The sequence below is a fragment of the Amblyomma americanum genome, chromosome 3, assembly GCF_052857255.1.
Source record: "Amblyomma americanum isolate KBUSLIRL-KWMA chromosome 3, ASM5285725v1, whole genome shotgun sequence".
NCBI lineage: Eukaryota > Metazoa > Arthropoda > Arachnida > Ixodida > Ixodidae > Amblyomma > Amblyomma americanum.
This window is the reverse complement of record NC_135499.1, coordinates 21,819,367-21,830,877: the sequence shown is the minus strand read 5'-3', so window position 1 is coordinate 21,830,877 and position 11,511 is coordinate 21,819,367.

Here is an 11,511-nt window from a genome sequence, read left to right as displayed (position 1 = left end):
ACCTGTTACCAAAGAGAGGTTTTTTATTATCTTCTCAACATGCGAATCCCATGTAAGGTGTGAAGAAAATGTTACACCTAGTATGGTGTGTTCGTGAACAATTTCAATTTCTTCACCACCACAAATGATCTTTTTTTCTAGACGAAAATTTTTGTTTCTTGCACAAAATAACATAACTTTCGTTTTTGCAGGATTAATTTTTAGTAGATTAATATCAGACGATTCACGAAGCCGATTAAGAAGTTGAGTACACTTGGTGACTAGTTCATTCACATCAGGACCAGAGAACAAAATCGTGCAGTCATCAGCGTAAATAATGAATTTTAAACCTTGGTCAATGTTCACAATACTGTTTAAATAGACATTAAATAGCAGAGGGCCTAGTACACTTCCCTGAGGTACGCCTCTGATTATAGGTAGTAGAGATGATTGGTGGTTTCGAATATGTACACACTGTTGCCTGTCAGCTAAGTAAGATTTTATTAAAGATAAAGGGTTGCCACGAATCCCATAGACTGAGAGATTATGAGTTAGGATACCATGATCCAGGGAATCAAAAGCCTTACTAAAGTCTATAAAGAGGCCAAGGGTTATTTGTTTCAATTGTATATTTTGCAGCACGTGTTCCTTTAACCTCAATAAAGCTAGCTCAGTTGAACGTCCTTTCCTGAAGCCGAATTGTGCATCAGAAATGAGATGATTCTTCTCAAAGAATTGGTTAAAACGATAGTGCAATATCTTTTCGAAACCTTTAGCAAACGTAGGTATTATTGATATTGGACGATAATTTTTTGGTAAGTTTTTATCGCCTCCTTTATATATAACTGACACTCTAGACTTCTTCATTGCCGCGGGAAATTCTCCCGATTCAATAGATAGGTTAAAAATATATGTAAGTGGAGCAGTTATGTACTCTAAAATATACTTAATGGGTTTAATTTGTATATTATCAATATCAAGCGCTTTACTATTGTTCAGGGACATAAACGTTCTGTATACTTCTGCCTGATCTGTTGGCTGAAGAAATGTACTTTCAGCCCCTATATCATCGCTAGTTATGTAACTGCTAGCGTGTGCAGAAGATCCGATGAAATGTTAATTGAAAAAGTCGGCAAGAGCACGACCGGTAACTGGGTGGTTTCTATAAATCATTTGATCAGGGAGTGCATCTTTTTTATCTCTTCCTAGTGCACTATTTATTACTCTCCACGCTGCAGCTGGTTTGTGTCTATAGACGTTTACAAAAAGTTTTTCATAGTAAGCAACCTTTGCTCGTCGGAGTTCAGCATTTAATTTATTTCTGGCAGTTTTGAATTTTTTTAGCGCATCAGGACTTCGCATTTTCAGAAATGTATGAAAAAGAGTATTTTTCTGCTTTATACCTTTTAAATGATTATGGGTCACCCAAGGTTTTCTTATCTTTTTTGATACCTTAAAGGTTTTTATTGGGAAGTGTTTAAAATAGATTTGAGAAAAAATTTCAAGAAATCTTAAATACGCCTCACTGGCATTCGCTTTGCTATACACCGAGGACCAGTTTTGTTGGCTAATGTCATGCTGAAACGCCCTCAGGGAATCCTCAGTCATATGCTGGACAGTTATCTCCTCAGAGGTACTTTTCACTTTCATTACAGGGTCACAAAACATAAAAATTGGGCAATGATCACTGATGTCAGATGTTACTGTGCCAGCACTGTGAATCGAGGTTTCAGAGTTGACAATGAACAAATCCAGTGCAGATGAAGTGGATAAAGTGACACGGGTGTGTGTATTAATCACGCTTATGAAACCCAGAGAATGAATACGAGTTGTAAAGTCAACAACATTTGGAGTATTAAGCAAAGTATTTATATTGAAGTCTCCTCCACAAGTTAACTGAAAGTTATTGCTTCGAACATACTCCAGGAGCCGATCAAAGAATTCAAAAAACGATACCAAGTTTCCTTCTGGTGGACGATAAATAACAGTTATAATTTAAAAGTTATTTTTTACAGTGAGAAACTCATATTCATTCGTAACCTTGCAAAATTCCGGAAGAAGTTCACACTTTGTACACAACTGTACATAAATCGCAACACCACCACCACGTCGAATTTCACGATTCATGAAAAAATTATTATACCCGTCAAGATGAAGCATATCGCAGCCTTCATAGTACCAGGTTTCAGTCAAGTCAAGTCAAGTCAAGTCAGTTTTATTTACATCATTATGATGTGGGCAGGCTCAGGCAAAAAGCGAACGATTTTCGCTTGAGGGAGCCCGAGCCCCCCTACATGGCGTACAGCAAGGGCAAATTTTTTTTTTTTTAAAGTACAAAATCCACACACGCTACCTAACAGAATATAATACAGGAATTTCAGAACAATCGATATAAACTCTTGGTACATGTTCATTAATACGCAATACATTGGTGTTAACATAGATGCAAAAGTCATTCGTGTCACACTTTTCACACAAAGGGAATACAGTAGCTTACAAAAAATGATTTCTTAGAGTTTGTGTACTAGATGTTTCAAGAGAAAAACGTTCAAAGATGAATTTGTTTAGTAACCTTGGAACTGCATGACGCATCATCTGTCGACCATGTTCTGTACGGCAAAAGGGAATGGTCCAACGTTTGTGTTTTCGAAACGAGTATGGCGTTGAGTTTGTTTCGAGGGATGACAATGCTGTCAAGAAATTGTCACCGTGAGAAATGGATGTTTTATATCTTATGGCTAAGAAAAATTCGTATAGCTTATGAGCGGGTGTGATTTTGAATCTCTTAAACAGTTCTTCGGTATGTGCGAGGTAGTCAACATTTGCTATATAACGTACTGCTTTCTTTTGCAGCATGTATATCTTGTGCAGGTTAGTTTGAGTAGTAGAGCCCCAGACAAGGAAACAGTAGTTAACATACGACATGAATAATGTGTTGTATATTATTAATTTAATCGATACGGGTAGATAGGAGCGAAATTTCGCGAGAATTCCGACGCACTTTGATAAATTGGTTAAAGAGAAGCTAATGTGAGGGTCCCAGCTCATGTTCTTGTTAAAGAAAATTCCTAGTGTTTTTACTGTGTCAACCACCTCTATAATAGAGTTGTCTATTTTTAGCCTAAGATCTGATGTAACGGCACTCTGCCGGTAATGAAAAAGTACCGCTTTTGTTTTTTTACTATTTATTATCAAGGAATTTGCTGCGCTCCACGATTTCAACTTTTCTAACACACTGTTTGTGTTTGAAATGAGCAATGGAATATTATTGCCACTAAATAAGAGACTGGTATCGTCTGCATACAGAACATATTTTGGAAGGTTACTGATATTTGTTATGTCGTTTATGTATACAATAAACAGTAGCGGTCCTAAAATGCTTCCTTGTGGAACTCCATTGGTTATAGGTTGAAGAGTTGAAACATGCTGATCTATTGTTACACATTCATATCGATGCTGTAGGTAGGACTTTAGTAGACAAGCTGCAGTACCACGGATTCCATATTTTTCTAGCTTGTTGAGTAGTATTTGATGGTTTAGACGATCAAAAGCCTTCGAGAAATCCACAAAAACACCTATGCACATCTCCCTATTTTCAAGTGCCTCCAGGATTATCTCTTTTTGCATTAGTAAGGCTGTTTCAGTAGACCTGTTTGGGCGGAAACCATGCTGTGATGGATTAATGAGGTTAAGTTTATTGCAAAAGTTCATGAGTCTTTTATGAATTACTCTTTCTAGGCCCTTAGAAAAAATCGGCAGAATAGAAATCGGTCGATAGTTGGACATATCGTTTTTATCGCCACTCTTGAAAAGTACAATCACTCTGGAGATCTGCATTAATTTGGGAAAGCAACCTGTTGATAACGCCAGATTATATATATAAGTCATTAGGGGGGCAATTACGTTCAGCACATATTTAACTGGAATAATTTGTATGCCATCAATATCACGTGATTTGCTATTTTGCAACGAGTTGTATATATTACATACCTCGCATTCATCTGTCGGATCAAAATAAATGCTGCGGCTATTCCTAGGAATTGTGCTGCTCAGAGATTGAGGGTTTTGAGAACTGCTGACAACATCTTTAAAAAATTTGTTAAATTCTTCGGCAAGTTCTCTACCATGTATGCGGCGGCCCTGAAAAACGAGATCTTTGATAACTGGCGACGATGGTGTTCTGTTTAGCAACTTGTTTAGTTTTTTCCATACGTCTGCACTATCTTTACAGGATTCCTGTTGGAACTGATGCTGCAAGAAACGCCTCTTTTCATTTCTCAGGAAGGAATTCAGCTTATTTCTATATTGCTTAAATATTTTTAAATCTAAAAGTGACCTCGTTTTGACAAACTTTTTATATAATCTAGCCTTCTTTTTTATTCGTCTTAAACATTCACGGCTGATCCAGGGCTTTCGGTTGTTATGATGTGGCTTTAAAATAATTTCTCTAAAATGTTCACAGTAAATTCGCTTAAAAATGCATATGAATGTTTCATACGCCTCATCTGCAGTGTCACAGTGGAATACAACATCCCAGTTTTCATTCACAAGACTCGAGTAGAAAGATTCCAAGGTTACAGGGGTGATGTTCTGGACAATTACTGTCGTCGAAGTTTGCGCATGCGTTCTTTTATCTTCACATTCAACAAAAAGGTATATGGGAAAGTGGTCGCTCATGTCGTTACATACAACTCCTGATATTACTTTTTTTGCATCAATGTTAGTGATAAAAAGGTCTATCAAAGTTTCTGTGTACATTGTAACACGTGTTGCAGTTTTAGTAAAGATAGCATGACCATTTGCTTCTACTGTCAAAAGAAAGGTCTCCTGCGCAGGGCAAGATTTTAGCACATCAACGTTGAAATCACCCGCAAGTAATAATTCCAAATCATTTACATTCACGTAGTTGAATAGCAATTCAATGTGGGAAATGAAATTATTGAAATGACCGTTTGGTGGTCGGTAGATCACGCAGTAAATGTAGTTTCTCGATTTCAAGCATAGTCATTCAAAATCTTCAGTCAACAGAGACAGTTCAGGAATTATTTCACATTCTAGATTATTTTTGCTAAGGATTTCAATCCCCCCACCTTGTTTATTAGGTCTGTTTAGGAAGAAACTATTATATCCATCACGCCTGTAAACCTCTGTATCCGTTGAATACCATGTTTCTGTCAACATTATTACGTCGAAGTCAAAAACAAATTCATTTAGAAGGATAGTAAGCTCATCTTCTTTATGCCTTGCTGATCTAATGTTCAGATGAAAGGAACTCAAGCCAATTTTTCTCGATGTATTAAACGTGGTGTTTATGTCGAATGGAGACTCTGCCATTTTACAGGCGAGATGCCAAATGTAAACAAGTGAAGACGCTTAAACCATTTTTTCCACGTCCTGAGCATTGCGAAGGTACAGAATCGATGACGACTCTTCCTTCCTAGCAAGAACCCTACCATTGCTTGTCCAGACAAATTTCCACCCGTTTGCTTTCTTTTGTTCAATAGCCATGCCAAGTACTCGCTTTAGCGCTGGACAAAGATGCTCGTTGATGAAAAGGGGCGAGCTCGGTGAAAAAACCAGGTCCTTAGTTGACAAGCGCATTTTACGTGCTTTTTGGAGCACAGCGTCTCGCTTGGGACGGCTTTTGAACTGCACAACGATATTCGGTACAGTGTGGGGGTTTTTTGTAGGAACGCGATGACAAATTTCAATGTCGCCTTTCGCAATAGGCTCCTTTAAAACCTCCCCTATTTTATCAAGAGCATCAGGAAGGTTTTCATCTTCAGAGAAAGGTATCCCTTTAATCTCAAGGTTCCGATTCCTTGAATACTGCTCCGAGAAAGTCACTCGATCCTCGAGCTGTAAAACTTGCGTTTTGAGCGCTTCGCAGTCTTTTAATAGCTTTTCATTAGCCGCTTGGAGCTCTTTGTTTACTTTTGTGAGCTCATCACGTTCTTTCTTGCTGTCCTCGAATTCTTTGTTGAAAAATTCGAGACTTGCTTTTACTTCCCTTAGCTCTTTTCTTAGATCCCGTTCAAGTTTTGCTTGAAATTCGCGCATTTCCTTCCTAAGTTCAGTACATTCACCCATCTCAAATGCAACAAAACAGTGCACACAAGCAACGGCGTTGGCAGCAGTTTGGGCAGAAAGGACAGAAATGGAATTTCACTGTATGCAAAACGTTCTAACCTGCAATGATAGCGGACAGGATTTAGATGGTCTTGTCGGGCTGCCCTTGCTGCTGCCAAGTGATCCCTCGGTGGAAACGCGACCCTTTTTGTAGCAGGCGCTTCCCTGGTGGACGTGACGTCACCGGCGTATTGTTGTCGTCACGCTGGCTGCCTTCCTTGCCGACGCTTGCTTCCAACACCGATGAAATACTGGCCACGCTCTTGATGCTGCAATGATAGCGGACAGGATTTAGATGGTCTTGTCAGGCTGCCCCTGCTGCTGCCAAGTGATTCCTCGGTGGAAACGCGACCCTTTTTGTAGCAGGCGCTTCCCTGGTGGACGTGACGTCACCGGTCATCATGATTATGCTGAATTTAAAAGAAAACTGACTTAATAAACAAATAATGTCATCGTGCTTTCCATGAGCAGAACGAGCATTAAAGTGTAACACTGTTTTTAGAGAACGTTGCTGTGGTCGAATGCGTTCTGGTAGGACGAAGCTGTGATACTCAATTTTGATTTGATTAAAGTGTGTCTAGGCAATAACAACAAAATCACGGATTTGTCTAAATATTTTCAAGGTCAGCCTCACAAGTTATTTGTATAGCATCCGAGGTGTCTGACTGCTTAGCAAAGATTTTCCCATTGAAAGTCCACACTGACTTCCAGTTGTGAGCATACTTCCTCTTTACAGCCATACCCAGGAGTCTTTTCAGGGCCGGACAAAGGTGCTCATTAATGTATATTGGTGCCGTGTTTTTAATCCCAATGTCCTCATTTGTTAGACGAGCCTTTTTCCCTTTCCTCAGTGCGCTATCACGTTTTGATCGAGACTTGAACTGAAAAACAAGAATACTCTTGTCAGGATTTTTAGTAGGAACTCTGTGGCAACATTCAATGTCATTTTCAATGATTGGCTCATCAATCTTCTCTCCAATTTTAGTGACAATCTGCAACACATTCTCATCATCATATTTCTCAACACCATGAATTTCTATGTTCGTGTTTCTAGAGTATTGCTCTATGAGGACCATGCGTTTCACAAGTTCATCTTGATTTTTCTCTAGTGATGTGCACCTCGCGTGAAGCTCCCGATTCTGTTCTTCAAGCTTAACATTTTTCAAAATTTCAGCCTCAGGTTTCTTCTTTAGCTCATCTAAAGAGTCATGGGCAAAGTCAAGGCTTTTTGTCATGTTTCGTTGTTCAGTCTTTAGATCTCTGATTTCATTTCGAAGCTCTCTTTCGATACGCTCCCGTGAAGCTTTCACTTCCTGTTTGTACTCTTCCTTCATCTTGGCTAGTTCAGCCTTCAGTTCCTCTTTGTGTTTGGCTATGTCTTTCGCCATGTGGTTGAAGACAAGTCAATGCGAACACGCGCAAACACAAAATGAACGGGAACAAAGCCCACCAACTGGCAGCAGCGACGATGTCAGAAAAGAAGCACAGGCAAATTAAAATTGATACAGATTTTACACTAACCTGCAGCAAAACGAGAGACACAGTAAGTTGGTGCTCGCCGTTTATCGTCGCCGCTGCCAAGTAAGGCCGAAGGCGATGGGTCGCTGTCTTTATAGCTTGCGTCCGGTGACGTCAGGAGTCAGGTGAAACCGCCGCCGATAGCCGCAACCGCTGAAGGAAACCGCCCCTTTTAGCCGGTAAGGGCAAGCCAACGCTTGCCAGGCTCGTGCAGTCCGCTCGCTGGTTTAGGGCGCTAAGTTCAGACGGTGGAAGGCAATCTGCAGCAAAACGAGAGACACAGTAAGTTGGTGCTCGCCGTTTATCGTCGCCGCTGCCAACTAAGGCCGAAGGCGATGAGTCGCTGACTTTATAGCTTGCGTCCGGTGACGTCAGGAGTCAGGTGAAACCGCCGCCGATAGCCGCAACCGCTGAAGGAAACCGCCCCTTTTAGCCGGTAAGGGCAAGCCAACGCTTGCCAGGCTCGTGCAGTCCGCTCGCTGGTTTAGGGCGCTAAGTTCAGACGGTGGAAGGCAATCTGCAGCAAAACGAGAGACACAGTAAGTTGGTGCTCGCCGTTTATCGTCGCCGCTGCCAACTAAGGCCGAAGGCGATGAGTCGCTGTCTTTATAGCTTGCGTCCGGTGACGTCAGGAGTCAGGTGAAACCGCCGCCGATAGCCGCAACCGCTGAAGGAAACCGCCCCTTTTAGCCGGTAAGGGCAAGCCAACGCTCGCCAGGCTCGTGCAGTCCGCTCGCTGGTTTAGGGCGCAAAGTTCAGACGGTGGAAGGCAATCTGCAGCAAAACGAGAGACACAGTAAGTTGGTGCTCGCCGTTTATCGTCGCCGCTGCCAACTAAGGCCAAGGCGGATTTATAGTGGTGGCGAAGGCTGGGCCGAAAAGTGGTTTAGCGCGACTGCAGCACAACCAGAGGATGGGGGGGCAAAACACTCATATAAATAAATGATAAAACTACAAAATTGGAATGTAATCTGCCAATAGAAAAGAAAAAATATATTAGCACCTTGTTTTATGAAAGAGGTAAGTCATTTTATTAAAACCTGGCAAATTTTGTATTTTTGCAACACTCTTGACCTGCCCCCTATTCATGAGTGTGCGGTGCATTACAGCGCGTCTTTGCAGGCCTTGTTTCGATACCCGGCCACCCGGCCACCCGGCTAACCCGGCCACAGTGGCGATTTCTTATCGCCAGCTGTCTGCGATGGCGCGCCTGGTAAAGCGTATAAATTTAGCTCGCCGGTCTCAAAATGCTCCTTTTGCAAAGTTTTCGTCGTCCTTGCACGTCGCTTCTTTGTCACCGTTCGGTAAGATTTGCACCCCGCTGCACCGCTGCGGCAGTTTTCTCGGTTTTGTCGTTTCCTTCGGCGTGCGGCCAGTGCGAAGTCTTTTTCCGTCTTTGCACGCTTCGCGCTCTTCTTTTGAAGCGCTTAGCGCTTCATTTTAAGATGAGCTTGCGGCATGTGAAGAAACGATGCTCCGTGGTACACTCAAGTACACTGCTCGCCCCCCCCCTGCAGTTCCGTGTTGGCAGGTATAATGAAATCAACCATTGTCATCATAACTACCACTCGGCACCACTGGCTACCAGGCCACCTTTTAGCAGGCTAGTTGCATCTCAGAGTTTTTAGTAGGATCTTTGTCAGCGCAACGAACAGAACAGCACTGGACTTTTATCTGGCTATATTGTAGCGTACAGTACACTGATTACATGCTTTACTGCCCCGTGAATGTCCTTGCACTTCACTGTACGCTGTACTTCATGTGTACTTTTGTTGACGTAAAATTACTTCAAATTTATCCGGCTAACGACTAGAAGTACTCTGGAGATGGTACGCCGGCTCAATGTATGGTATTTGCTCCTACGTTGAGCACGTTTGAGGGTGCTAAAGCTGGCTTTAACATTGCCTTGCAGATGTAAACGCACCTGCTATATTCTTTCAGCTGAAGAAATTAAATGTGAAGAATAATCCCAGTGTGCTCTATGGTCTGTGTTGATGCGCCTACTTATGTCATGTTATGTTTGCTTCAATTGAAGCTGTCGTAGCATTGTTTTCTATACTTTTCAATTTCCTGACAACGTTCGTGGCACTTCAGGGCTTTTTCCTATCTGCACTGTGACTATTGAGATGATTAGCCAACTTAAACAATACTGCTTGTGCTGCCTGTGACATGTATTTTTTGTTTGTGTGTCAAGGGTGTGCTTTGTGATTGTATTTGTTTGGTTGCTGCAATAAACAATGAATATGAAACTATGAAAACCATACTTGCCGTACACTCTATTGCGAACTGTGCACTTGAGCCAGTGCTTTGTGCATCATACCTTGCTGTACTCAAAAGTACTAGCACCAGTATTTGCACTACGAATCATGCATGCTTCGCCAGTGTCTGGAAGTGTTGCTGCCTTTCTATGCTGCCCCTTCTTTACCAATCACTTTCATTGCGTTCCCAATTGCACATTAACAAGGCCATAACTAGCAGGAGCTCGAGCACATTTGACTGGCAAAGGTTGGGGCGCGCTGAAAGGCAGCAACCTTCGAGAGGTACGGGCTCGAAAACGCGGATTCTACAGAAAGACCGCTTTATAATTCGCGCCAAAAGCATACGTATGCGTGACGTCATTCTACGTCACGTTTGCGTAGTTTGCCCCCCAAAATCCAGGGGGCGCTGGAGTGCCCATGAGCCGCCATTTTTTGGACCAATGGGCGTCTATGGAGCCTTCGCTACCAGTATACATCTACCTTGCTAAGGCCGAAGGCGATGGGTCACTGTCTTTATAGCTTGCGTCCGGTGACGTCAGGAGTCAGGTGAAACCGCCGCCGATAGCCGCAACCGCTGAAGGAAACCGCCCCTTTTAGCCGGTAAGGGTAAGCCAACGCTTGCCAGGCTCGTGCAGTCCGCTCGCTGGTTTAGGGCGCAAAGTTCAGACGGTGGAAGGCAATCTGCAGCAAAACTACGAACAAGTACATCTGAAGCAGGTCGCCATATATTGACACTGATACGCTTACAAATAGTTAGTGAAGCAAATTTAATAAAAAAAGTACCCTCCGACGTACAGGTGGTAACCGCGTAAGTGACACCCCTGTCCACAGGACAAACTCTCCGAGGGTTCATCCCAGATTAAAAGCTTCTACTATTAAAATATTTGTGCATCAGTAGTGTCTGTACACACCTTATTAAATATTTACAGACCGCTTAGTCCCGCTATTGTTATAACTGGTCATCACAACGATACCATCATCATTTTGGCTTTATTGTCTCACAGGATTATAGTAATAATAATAACAATTGGTTTTTTGGGGTTAAGGAAATGGCGTAGTATGTCTCATATATGAACCGCGCCGTAAGGGAAGGGTAAAGGAGGGAGTGAAAGAAGAAAGGAAGAGAGAGGTGCCGTAGTGGAGGGCTCCGGAATAGCTTCGACCACCTGGGAATCTTTAACGTGCACTGACATCGCACAGCACACGGGCGCCTTAGCGTTTTTCCTCCATAAAAACGAAGCCGCCGCAGTCGGGTTCGAACCCGGGAATTCCGGATAAGTAGTCGAGCGCCCTAACCACTGAGCCACCGCGGCGGGGACTCACAGGATTCTCAGAACTGCTTTTAAGTGAAAAACTTCTTAATCACTTTTTGATATTTTTTTTTGTTTTCTGAGGTTGAGCAGTCGACCTCAACCCCTAAATTTGAGTTGGAGGTTAGGCGGAGTGAGGTCGCCAGTGGCCTCAGGATTAGTGAGGTGAGGGCGTCTCAGGAGACCTCAACCTAAACGGATGAGGTTGAGGTTGAGTGATGTCGGAAAATTTTTTTTAGGCTGAAGTGAGGTCGAGATTTTTGATGTCAAATGCCCATCTCTGGTCACAAGAAAATAAAACTCACAGGATCGTTACG